The following is a 10,561-nucleotide window of genomic DNA, read 5'->3' as shown; positions in this document are numbered from 1 at the left end:
TATCTCCTGAGAGGCTCTGACAGTATCTGACTAATACAGATGTAGAGGCTCACAGCCATCCATTGAACGGAGTACACAGTCCCCAGTGAAGGAGTTAGAGAAAGGACCAAAGGAGCTGAGGGGTTTGCAGCCTCTTAGGACGAACAACAATATGAACTAACTAGTACCCTCAGAGCTCCCAGGGATTCAACCACCAACCAAGGACTACACATGGTGGGAATGATTGTTCTGGCAGCATGTGTATAGTAGAGGATTGCAAAATCGATCATCAATGGGAGGAGAGGCCCTTGGCCTTGTGAAGATTCTGTGCCCCAGTGTAGAGGAATGCCAGGGCCAATAAGTGGGAGAGGGTGGGGTGGCAAGCATGGGGAGGGGGGAGGCAACAAGGGTTTATTCTTGTTGGTTTTGTTTCTTTGCTTGTTTGTTTTTTGGAGGGGAAATTGGGAAGGGAGAAATTATATGACATGTAAATAAAGAAAATATCTAATTAAAAAAAAGAATCCTGCTACAGTCTTTCATCTACTTTTTGCATTCTCTCAGTCAGTCAAGAGATTTGGAACACTATTATCTCCATCTTTCTCTGACTCTCTGTGGTATCCTTTCTGATGTTGGGCTTTAAAGCAGAAAATAATTTACCTCATATAATTCGATACCTAGAAAAGAAGGATATTAGAGATGCTATCAGTTTCAAAACTCTACTGTGTAGTTGTTTTTCATTTCTTTCTTTGTGATATCCAGCTGTCCATCATGTAAGGAAGGAAGGTGCAAAGTTGAGTTCTACAGTCCATGTCTTTTCTTGAGATGCCGAGACCCCGAAATGCACAGGGTGAAAATGAATGAAATATGGAAAGGATGTGTCTGGAAGATCCTATTCTAGCAGTAAATGCCAGATTGAGGGAGTCTCTTTCAAATATTTCAGTGTTTCAGCTCCTTAAGGTTACAGTTCTTTTTTTAATTAGATTTTTAAATTTACATTACGAATGATATCTCCTCTCCCGAATTCCCTTCCAAAACAACAAAAACAAAAACAAAAAACAAAAGAAACAATGATCCCTCCCCTCTTCCCCTACTCAACAACCCACCCTCTCCCACTTACTGGCCCTGCCATTCCCTACACTGGGGCATAGAACCTTCACAGGGCCAAGGGCCCCTCCTTCCATTGATGACAGACTAGGACATACTCTGCTATACAGATGCTGCTGGAGCCATGAGTCTCACCATGTGTACTCTTTGGTTGCTGGTTTAGCCCCTGGGAGCTCTGAGGGTACTAGTCAGTCCATATAGTAGTTTGTTCTAAGGGGCTACAAACCTTTCAGCTCCTTGGGTCCTTTCTCTAGCTCCTTCATTGGGGACCTTGTACTCAGTCCAAAGGATGGCTGTGAACCTCTACTTCTGTATTAGTCGGGTACTGTCAAGCCTCTCAGGAGAGAGCTATATCAGGCTCCTGTCAGCCAGCACAATAGTCTCTGGGTTTGATGATTGAATATGGGAAGGATTCCCAGGTGGAGCAATCACTGAATTGTCCTTCTTTCAGTCTCTGTTCCATAGTTTGTCTCTACAATTCTTTCAATGGGTATTTTATTTCCCCTTCTAAGAAGGAACGAAGTATGCACACTTTGGTGTTCCTTCTTCTTGAGTTTATTGTAGTTTGTAGATGGTATTTTGGGTATTCTGAGCTTCGGGGCTAATATCCAGTTACCAGAGAGTGCATACCAGGTGTGTTCTTTTGTGATTGAGTTACCTCATTCAGGATGATATTCTCCAGGTCCATCCATTTCCCCAAGAATTTCATAAATTCATTGTTTTTAATAGCTGAGTAGTACTCCATTGTGTAGATGTTTTCTGTATCCATTACTCTGTTGAGGGACATCTGGGTTGTTTCCAGTTTCTAGTTATTATAAATAAGGCTGCTATGAACATAGTGGAGCATGTGTCCTTATTTCATGTTGGAGCATCTTCTGGGTAGATGCCCATGAGTGGTATAGCTGGGTCCTCTGGTAGTACTATGTCCAATTTCCTGAGAAACCACCAAACTGTTTTCCAGAGTGGTGTTACCATCTTGCAATCACACCAGCAATAAAGTAGTGTTCCTCTTTCTCCACAACCTCACCAGTATCTCCTGTCACCTGAGTTTTTGATCTAAGCCATTCTAACTGGTGTGAAGTGGAATCTCAGTGTTGTTTTGATTTGCATTTCCCTGATGACTAAGAATGCTGAACATTTTTTTAGGAGCTTCTCAGCCATTCAGTATTCACCAGTTGAGAATTCTTTGTTTAGCTCTGTACCCCATTTTTAATAGGGTTATTTGATTCTCTGGAGTCTAACTTCTTGAGTTTTATATATATATATATATATATGATACTAGCCCTCTATCGGATATAGGATTGGTAAAGATCTATTTCCAATCTGTTGGTTGCCATTTTGTCCTATTGACAGTGTTCTGTGCCTTACAGAAGCTTTTTCATTTTAGGAGGTCCCATTTGTTGGTTCTTGACCTTAGAGCATAAGCTATTGGTGTTCTGTTCAGGAAATTTCCCCCTGTGCCCATGTGCTTGAGGCTCTTCCCCACTTTTTTTCTATTAATTTTAGTGTATCTGGTTTTATGTGGAGGTTCTTGATCTACTTGGACTTGAGCGTTGTACAAGGAGATAGGAATGGATCAATTTGCATTCTTCTACATGCTAACTGCCAGTTGAGCCAGCACCAGTTGGTGAAAATGCTGTCTTTTTTCCACTGGATGGTTTTAGTTCCTTTGTCAAAGATCAAGTGGCCATAGGTGTGTGGGTTCATTTCTGGGTCTTCAAACCAATTCCATTGATCCACCTGTCTGTCACTGTACCAATACCATGTAGTTTTTTTCACAATTGCTCTGTAGTATAGCTTAAGGTCAGGGATGGTGATTCCACCCGAGGTTCTTTTATTGTAGAGAATAGTTTTTGCTATCCAAGGTTTTTTGTTTTTTCAGATAAATATACAAATTGCTCTTTCCAAGTCTGTGAAGAATTGAGTTGGAATTTGGTTGGGGATTGCATTGGTTCTGCAGATTTCCCCTGGTAAAATGGCCATTGTTACTATATTAATCTGCCAATCCATAAGCATGAGAGATCTTTCCATTTTCTGAGATCTTTTTCAATTTCCTTCTTCAGAGGCTTGAAGTTGTTTTCAAACAGATCCTTCACTTGCTTAGTTAGAGTCACACTAAGGTATTTTATATTATTTGTGACTATTGTGAAGGGTGTTGTTTCCCTAATTTCATCCTCAGCCTGTTTATCCTTTGTATAGAGGAAGGCCACTGATTTGCTTGAGGTAATTTTATGTCCAGCTATTTTGCTGAAGTTGTTTATCAGGTTTAGGAGCTCTCTGGTGGAATTTTTGGGGTCACTTAAGTATACTATCATATCACCAACAAATAGTGATAATTTGACTTCTTCCTTTCCAATTTGTATCCCCTTGATCTCCTTTTGTGTCTAACTGCTCTGGCTAGGAATTCAAGTACAATATTGAATAGATAGGGAGAGAGTGAGCAGCCTTCCTTAGTCCTTGATTTTGGTGAGATTGCTTCAATTTTCTCTCCATTTAGTTTGAAGTTGGCTACTGGTTTGCTGTATATTGCTTTTACTATGCTTAGGTATGGACCTGGAATTCCTGATCTTTCTAAGACTTTATCATGAAGGGGTATTGGATTTTGTCAAATGTTTTCTCATCTTCTAATGAGATGATCATATGATTTTTTCTTTGAATTTGTTTATATGGTGGATTATGTTAATGGATTTCTATATATTGAACCATCCCTGCAATCCTGGGATGAAACCTATTTGATCATGATGGATAATCATTTTGATGTATTCTTGGATTCAGTTTGCAAGAATTTTATTGAGTATTTTTGCATTGATATTCATAAGGGAATTTTTTCTGAAGTTTTCTTTTTTTGTTAGGTCTTTGTGTGGTTTATGTATCAGAGTAACAGTAGCTTCATAGAATGAATTGGGTAGAGTACCTTCTGTTTCTATTTTGTGGAATAGTTTGAGGAGTATTGGTATTAGGTCTTCTTTGAAGGTCTGATAAAACTCTGCACTAAACTCATCTGGTCTTGGGCTTTTTTTTTTGGTTGGGAGACTATTAATGACTCTCTCTATTTCATTAGTAGATATGGTGCTGTTTAGATCATTTATCTAAACTTGATTTAACTTTGGTACCTGGTATCTGTCTAGAAATTGTCCATTTCATCCAGGATTTCCAGTTTTGTTGAGTACAGTCTTTTTTACTAGGATCTGATGATTTTTTGGATTTCTCCATTTTCTGTTGTTATGTCTCTCTTTTCATTTTTGATCTTGTTAATTAGGATACCATCTCTGTGCCCTCTAGTTAGTCTGGTAAGGGTTTATCTATTTTGTTGACTTTCTCAAAGAATCAGCTCCCCAGTTTGGTTGATTCTTTGTCTAGTTCTTTTTGTTTCCATTTGGTTGATTTCAGTCCTGAGTTTGATTATTTCCCGCCTTCAACTCCTCTTGGGTGAATTTGCTTCATTCTGTTCTAGAGCTTTAAGATATGCTGTCAAATTGATGGTGTATGCTTTCTCCAGTTTCTTTTTGGAAGCACTTAGAGGTAGGAATTTTCTTCTTAGGTCTGCTTTCATTGTGTTCTATAAGTTTGGGTATTTTGTAGCTTCATTTTCATTAAACTCTAGAAAGTCTTTAATTTCTTTCTTTTCTGCCTTGACCAAGTGATTGAGTAGAGTGTTGTTGAGCTGCCATGTATAGATGGGCTTTCTATTGTTTATGTTGTAATTGAAGAGCAGCCTTAGTCCATGGTTATCTGATAAGATGCAAGGAATTATTTCAATCTTCTTGTATCTGTTGAGGCCTGACTTGTGACTAATTATATGGTCAGTTTTGGAGAAGGTACCATGAGGTGCTGAGAAGAAGGTATATCCTTCTCTTTTAGGGTAAAATGATCTATAGATATCTGTTAAATCCATTTGTTTTGTAACTTCTGTTAGCCTCACTGTGTCTTTGTTTAGTTTCTGTTTCCATGGTCTGTCCATTGGAGAGAGTGGGGTGTTGATCTCTCACACTATTATTGTATGTGGCGTTATGTGTGCTTTGAGCTTTAGTAAAGTTTCTTTTATGAATGTTGATGCCCTTGCATTTGGAGCATAGAGGATCAGAATTGAGAGTCCATCTTGGTAGATCTTACCTTTGATGAGTATGAAGTGTCCCTCCTTACCTTTTTTGATCACTTTGGGTTGAAAGTCGAATTTACTTGATAATATAATGGCTACTCCATCTTTTTCTTGGCACCATTTGCTTGGAAAATTGTTTTCTAGCCTTTTATTGTGAGGTAGTGTCTCTTTGTCACTGAGGTGGGTTTCCTGTATGCAACTAAATGTTATTTCCTGTTTACATACCCAGTCTGATAGTCTATATCTTTTTATTGGGGAATAGAGTTCATTGATATTAATAGATATTAAAGAAAAGTAATTGTTGCTTCCTGTTATTTTTGTTGTTAGAGTTGGAATTCTGTTCATGTGGCTAACTTCTTTTCATTTTATTTGAAGATTACTTTCTTGCTTTTTCTAGGATGTAGTTTCCCTACTTGTGTTGGAGTTTTCCATTTATTATCCTTTGAAGGGCTGGATTTGTGGAAAGATATTTTGTAAATTTGGATTGGTCATGGAATACTTTGGTTTCTCCATCTATGGTAATTGAGAGTTTTGCTGGGTATAGTAGCCTGGCTGGCATTTGTGTTCTTGTAGGGTCTGTATGACATCTGCCCAGGATCTTCTAGCTTTCATAGTCTCTGGCAAGAAGTCTGGTATAATTCTGATAGGTCTGCCTTTCTTTGTTACTTGATCTTTTTCCCTTACTGCTTTTAATATTTCTTCTTTGTTTTGTACATTTTGTGTTTTGACTATTATGTGGTAGGAGGAATTTCTTTTCTGTTCCAAACTATTTGGAGTTCTGTATGCTTCTTGTATGTTGTGTGCGTATCTCTTTTTTTAGGTTCAGGAAGTTTGCTTCTAAAATTTTGCTGAGGATATTTACTGACCCTTTAAGTTGGAGGTCTTCACTCTCTTCTATACTTATTATCCTTAGGTTTGGACATTCAGTCAACAAAAAAGCCATGACTGGGAGAGTGAGGATAATTATAGAAAAGGCAGAAAGAAGATGCAAGAGAAACATAAGGGAGGGTTGCCGGTCAATACCACACCAGCAGCAAGCATATGTCCTTAGTTCCTTTTAAATGCAAGCAACAGAAAGCATGGCCAAGTCCAGGAAGTTAAACAATGACAACAAATGCTTACATGGCTAGTTTATGGCACACAATATATTAAAGGATACAGTAGAGTTATTATAACAACTTCTACATCTGATTGATCTGTTGAAGGTAATTTCTACAGTGTTCATGTTCTCTGTCCAACAAAGTCTAAAATCTTGGGGCAAAGCATCTTGTTTAGTCTGAGATATAAGCATTCACATCTTACTGATTTGTAGTACAGTCTTTTCTTCTTCTAAGTCTGATGGTCCACAGAACACAGACTGTATTTGTACTATTTCTAGTAAAACAAATAGGTAGGGACTGACCTATAGCAGTGTAAACCACTAATATGAAATAATTTTTACTCACAGATGATGGTAATCCTAATAGGTAGGTGTCATTACAGCTCACAAATACTACACAGAACGATGTCTTGACCACACAGAAGGATGTAGCAAAGGTGTGTCAGGAACATATGCTCAGTAAGGCTTCCCCAACATCATCCTCAGGGCTCTCAGCAAGATCATGGTCATCATCGGTCTTTGTCCCAGCATCAGCATGTTTCACCAATTTCTCTGGAAGCCATCATGCTCCATCAGCATCCTGTGAATAAACACATACATGGCCTCACCCCCATATCAATATAGGGTCAGGTCCATGCCCTAGTTCTGTCAGAACATCTTTCTATCTAACATAAGCAAAGTCACATTGGGTATGAGGATGCCAGAAACATTCAGCAGCCAATTTACATGCTGCATCCAATTTAAAATAAATAAAGCATAATAAAGATATTTAGATGGTTAACAGGGTATACTTCCTCTTCTTTAACCTTTAGCATTTGTTGTTTCAGTACTCCCTGAGCTCTTTCCATAATTTCTTGCCGCTGTGCGTTATGAGGAATTCCTTTTTTGTGGATAATATTGAATTGCTGACAAAAAGTTTGAAAGGCTTTACTAGTATATCCAGTGCCATTGTCAGTTATGATTTTAGGGATCCCTAAAATATAGAATCATTTTTAGCAATGGGTTCTAACATGTTTTGGTAGCTTCTCCTGTCAAAAGAGATACACATATGAATCCTGAATATTTATCTTTCATGACATGAATATAATTTATCTTCCTAAAGTTAAGAATATGAGTAGCACTCATTTGGCAAAGTTAATTAGGCACTAGTCCTCATGAATTCACACCATAATGGAGTATAGAAAATGTTTCAGGCATTAAGAGCATTGTTTAACAATTGCTGGAGCAGCTTCTTGAGAAATTTTAAATTGCTTTCTTAAGCAGTTGCTAGTTTGATGACGAAGAGCATGTGATTATTGAGCAAGTTGAAACTTAATTACATAAATGACAGCAACACAAGGTAATGTACCTGATGCTAAATTTTATGATTTGTTTAATCATACCGGGGTCCAGGGTAGTCAGTATGGGCCCTGATGTTCTCCAGATTCTACAAATGTTTTATTTTCCTCATTCTAGATTGGATTTGTTGAAACAATTGTAAAATTTGACTATTCTGAGAAGTAAGATAAGAGACAGTCTCCAGCACTGGTAAATCTTGAGCAATGTGTTGGCTCACTGTAATATTATGCAGAGGGTAGTTAAATGTCAACATGTGCTTCTGATTATACAAAGAAAGCTTCTCACTGTCATTTAATAAGGTAACAAATGATTTCAAGGGTTAAAAATTAAAACAAAATTGTAGAGTTAGAATATTTGTAATAAATGAATATCTTGTTGATGGCATTCTTATGAAATAAGGAATTTAATTTTTTTCTGTGTTCTAGTTTGGTTTCAATGAATACTTTCCAGACTTATTAATGAATTGTGCATTTGAATGGGACTCTTCTCTAATGAGCTTCATTCTTTTCTCAGTCAATTCAAGCAAAGGATTTTTCTTTCTCCTCTCAATTTGCTATTCTTTGCCTATTTTTATTCTATCCTACCAGACTATGTGTCACTTATTAATTCTAATTAGTTATTAATATTTTTATATAACAAAGCTTAGTAACTTAAAACAATATAAGAAATGTGATCTGAGTTAGTATATAAACCTTGGCTATCTATATAAATGGGCTTGCTTGGAAAAATGCTGTCAAATGTTTGCTGTAGGAATGGCCACTTGACAGCTGAGCTGCAGTTGGACCCCAATTCTAACCTGATTCTGTGAACACTTCACTTTCCTGGTGGTGATTGCAATATCTCAGTTCATGGTTGGATTTCTTTTTCCTCCAGTGCCTTTGGAGTGACAACGAGAAAGAGAAGGCTGCAGCATCTCTGTAAATAGGATACAGTCACACACAGTAGCACTTTAGATTTTCTGTATGTGAGAAGCAAGTTGCTTCCTTCACATACCATGCTTCAGCTGTTAGCACACAGTCTTGCATTCATATGGAAGGCAGTCCTTCCTCTTGCTGTAATTTCAAAGGTTTAGGGAGTTATTACTTCATCATGAAGAATGTTCCCTTTTATTGAAATCTGACACCAGTGCATGTGAGGCTAAAGATTATAATTCCTCCTCAAACTAAGAATCTTCAGATGTGAAAGTCTATCTGCTCAAACAAATTTCCTATCCTTTCATTTGGAAATCATAGTATAGCAGGGCCAGTTAATAGATCATGTTACAAAGGGAGGGCATTTAAAATACACTGATCTATAGAAATTGTGAAAATTCAGCCAGATAAACCATTGGAATTCCTTGGTGAAGAAACTGTTCTAAATCTGCTCAAGAACAAGTCTATACTGAACTTTACTATAGTCTCTGTTCTGGTGATTGCATTCTTTTAGTCTCCTTGTTTAAGGTTTGGCTTTGTATAATTTCTTACAGTCTCTGGGTATAATTCTGTGCTTTCAGTCTAAACTGTATTTCTACAAAGAAAATTTTATTTAAGAACCCTTAGAATTTCTTCTTAATATCAGTGGTGGGTCATTCTCCTAGATACATTGACATGGCCACCCATCTTTTCAGGATAAACTTTCTCTCTCTATAGTAAACTTCTTCCACCACTGAAATAGTGGTCTTTAAGCTTTCAGGAATACATGTCAGGGAAGTCATCAGGCTTGGTAAGATACCTGAACATCCTTACAGGGAGAGCTAAGTGATTAAAAAAAGAATAAGCCACAGAAACGCTTAAAACTGCCAATCCTCAGAAGAAAGAGGTTAGAGAAAATTAAATGCAGAGAAAAGTTTTTTTAAAAAAAGATTTATTTATTTTATATATGTGAGTACACTGTCACTGTCATTACAGATGATTGTGAACAACTATGAGGTTGCTGGGAATTGAACTTAGGACAGTGCTCTTAACTGCTGAGTCATCTTTCCAGCCCTAAAGTAATTTTTTATTGCTGTTATTGTTGTTGTTGTTGTTGTTGCTGCTGCTGTTGTTGTTTTCAAAACAGGGTTTGTCTGTGTATCCCTGGCTGTCCTCACTTTATAGACCAGGATGGCCTTGAACTCAGAAATCCACTTGCTTATGCCTCCCAAGTGCTGGTGGGATTAAAGGGATATGCCACCACTGCCCAGCTCATATTTTTCTTAAAAAAAAAAAAAAAGTTAAAAAGTAGTAAAAGACAAGCAAGTGCACAAAGTCTCTGAGCGAGAGTAAGAGACATAGAAATGTTTAGAAATGTGCATACAGAAGGTAAAGGAATTGAACATGGACAACTATAGAAAAACTGAGTTTGGCTATAAAAGTAGTCTCGGAAGGAAGGCTAGGGAAGGAAAGAATAACATAAGGTCTCCAAAAGAAGGAGAACAATAAATAAATAAAAATGTTTTGTAAATATGCATAGTACAAAATTCTATGACTTAGGAGAGAGTTAGAGAGATTAAAAGTAAATATTTTCTGTGTTAAAAAATGGAAAATACAATGCAGAGGGCATGTAGACCTCATGTGCTTTGGTTTCAGTTATCATCATACAAATAATTACACTTTTGGTAAGAATTACAACTTTATATGTTCTCTTATAATAAAGTTTATAATAAAGCAGAGGTAAATAAGAAAAGGACTGAGGATTGAGTTGCTAGATTAAAAGCCATAGAAGTGAGATTAGATCATTCTTTAAATTCTGAATAATCTTCAGAGGAGTCTAATCTACTGCTTATGGTGCCACTTTCTGATGCAATTACATAATGGTAGCTCATAGAAATGCAAGGTGAAGCATCAGCTATGAACCAACATAATCACACCAGATGTTATATTATTACTGCCAAGGATCAATTACTAGATGAAAGTCTATAGGCTGAGTGAAGAATGCAGATTCTGGGATGTAGTTTCCCTCCTTGTGCTGGAGTTTTCCATTTA

The sequence above is a fragment of the Mastomys coucha genome, unplaced genomic scaffold, assembly GCF_008632895.1.
Source record: "Mastomys coucha isolate ucsf_1 unplaced genomic scaffold, UCSF_Mcou_1 pScaffold17, whole genome shotgun sequence".
In the NCBI taxonomy this organism is placed as follows: Eukaryota; Metazoa; Chordata; class Mammalia; order Rodentia; family Muridae; genus Mastomys; species Mastomys coucha.
This window is presented reverse-complemented; position numbering follows the sequence as displayed.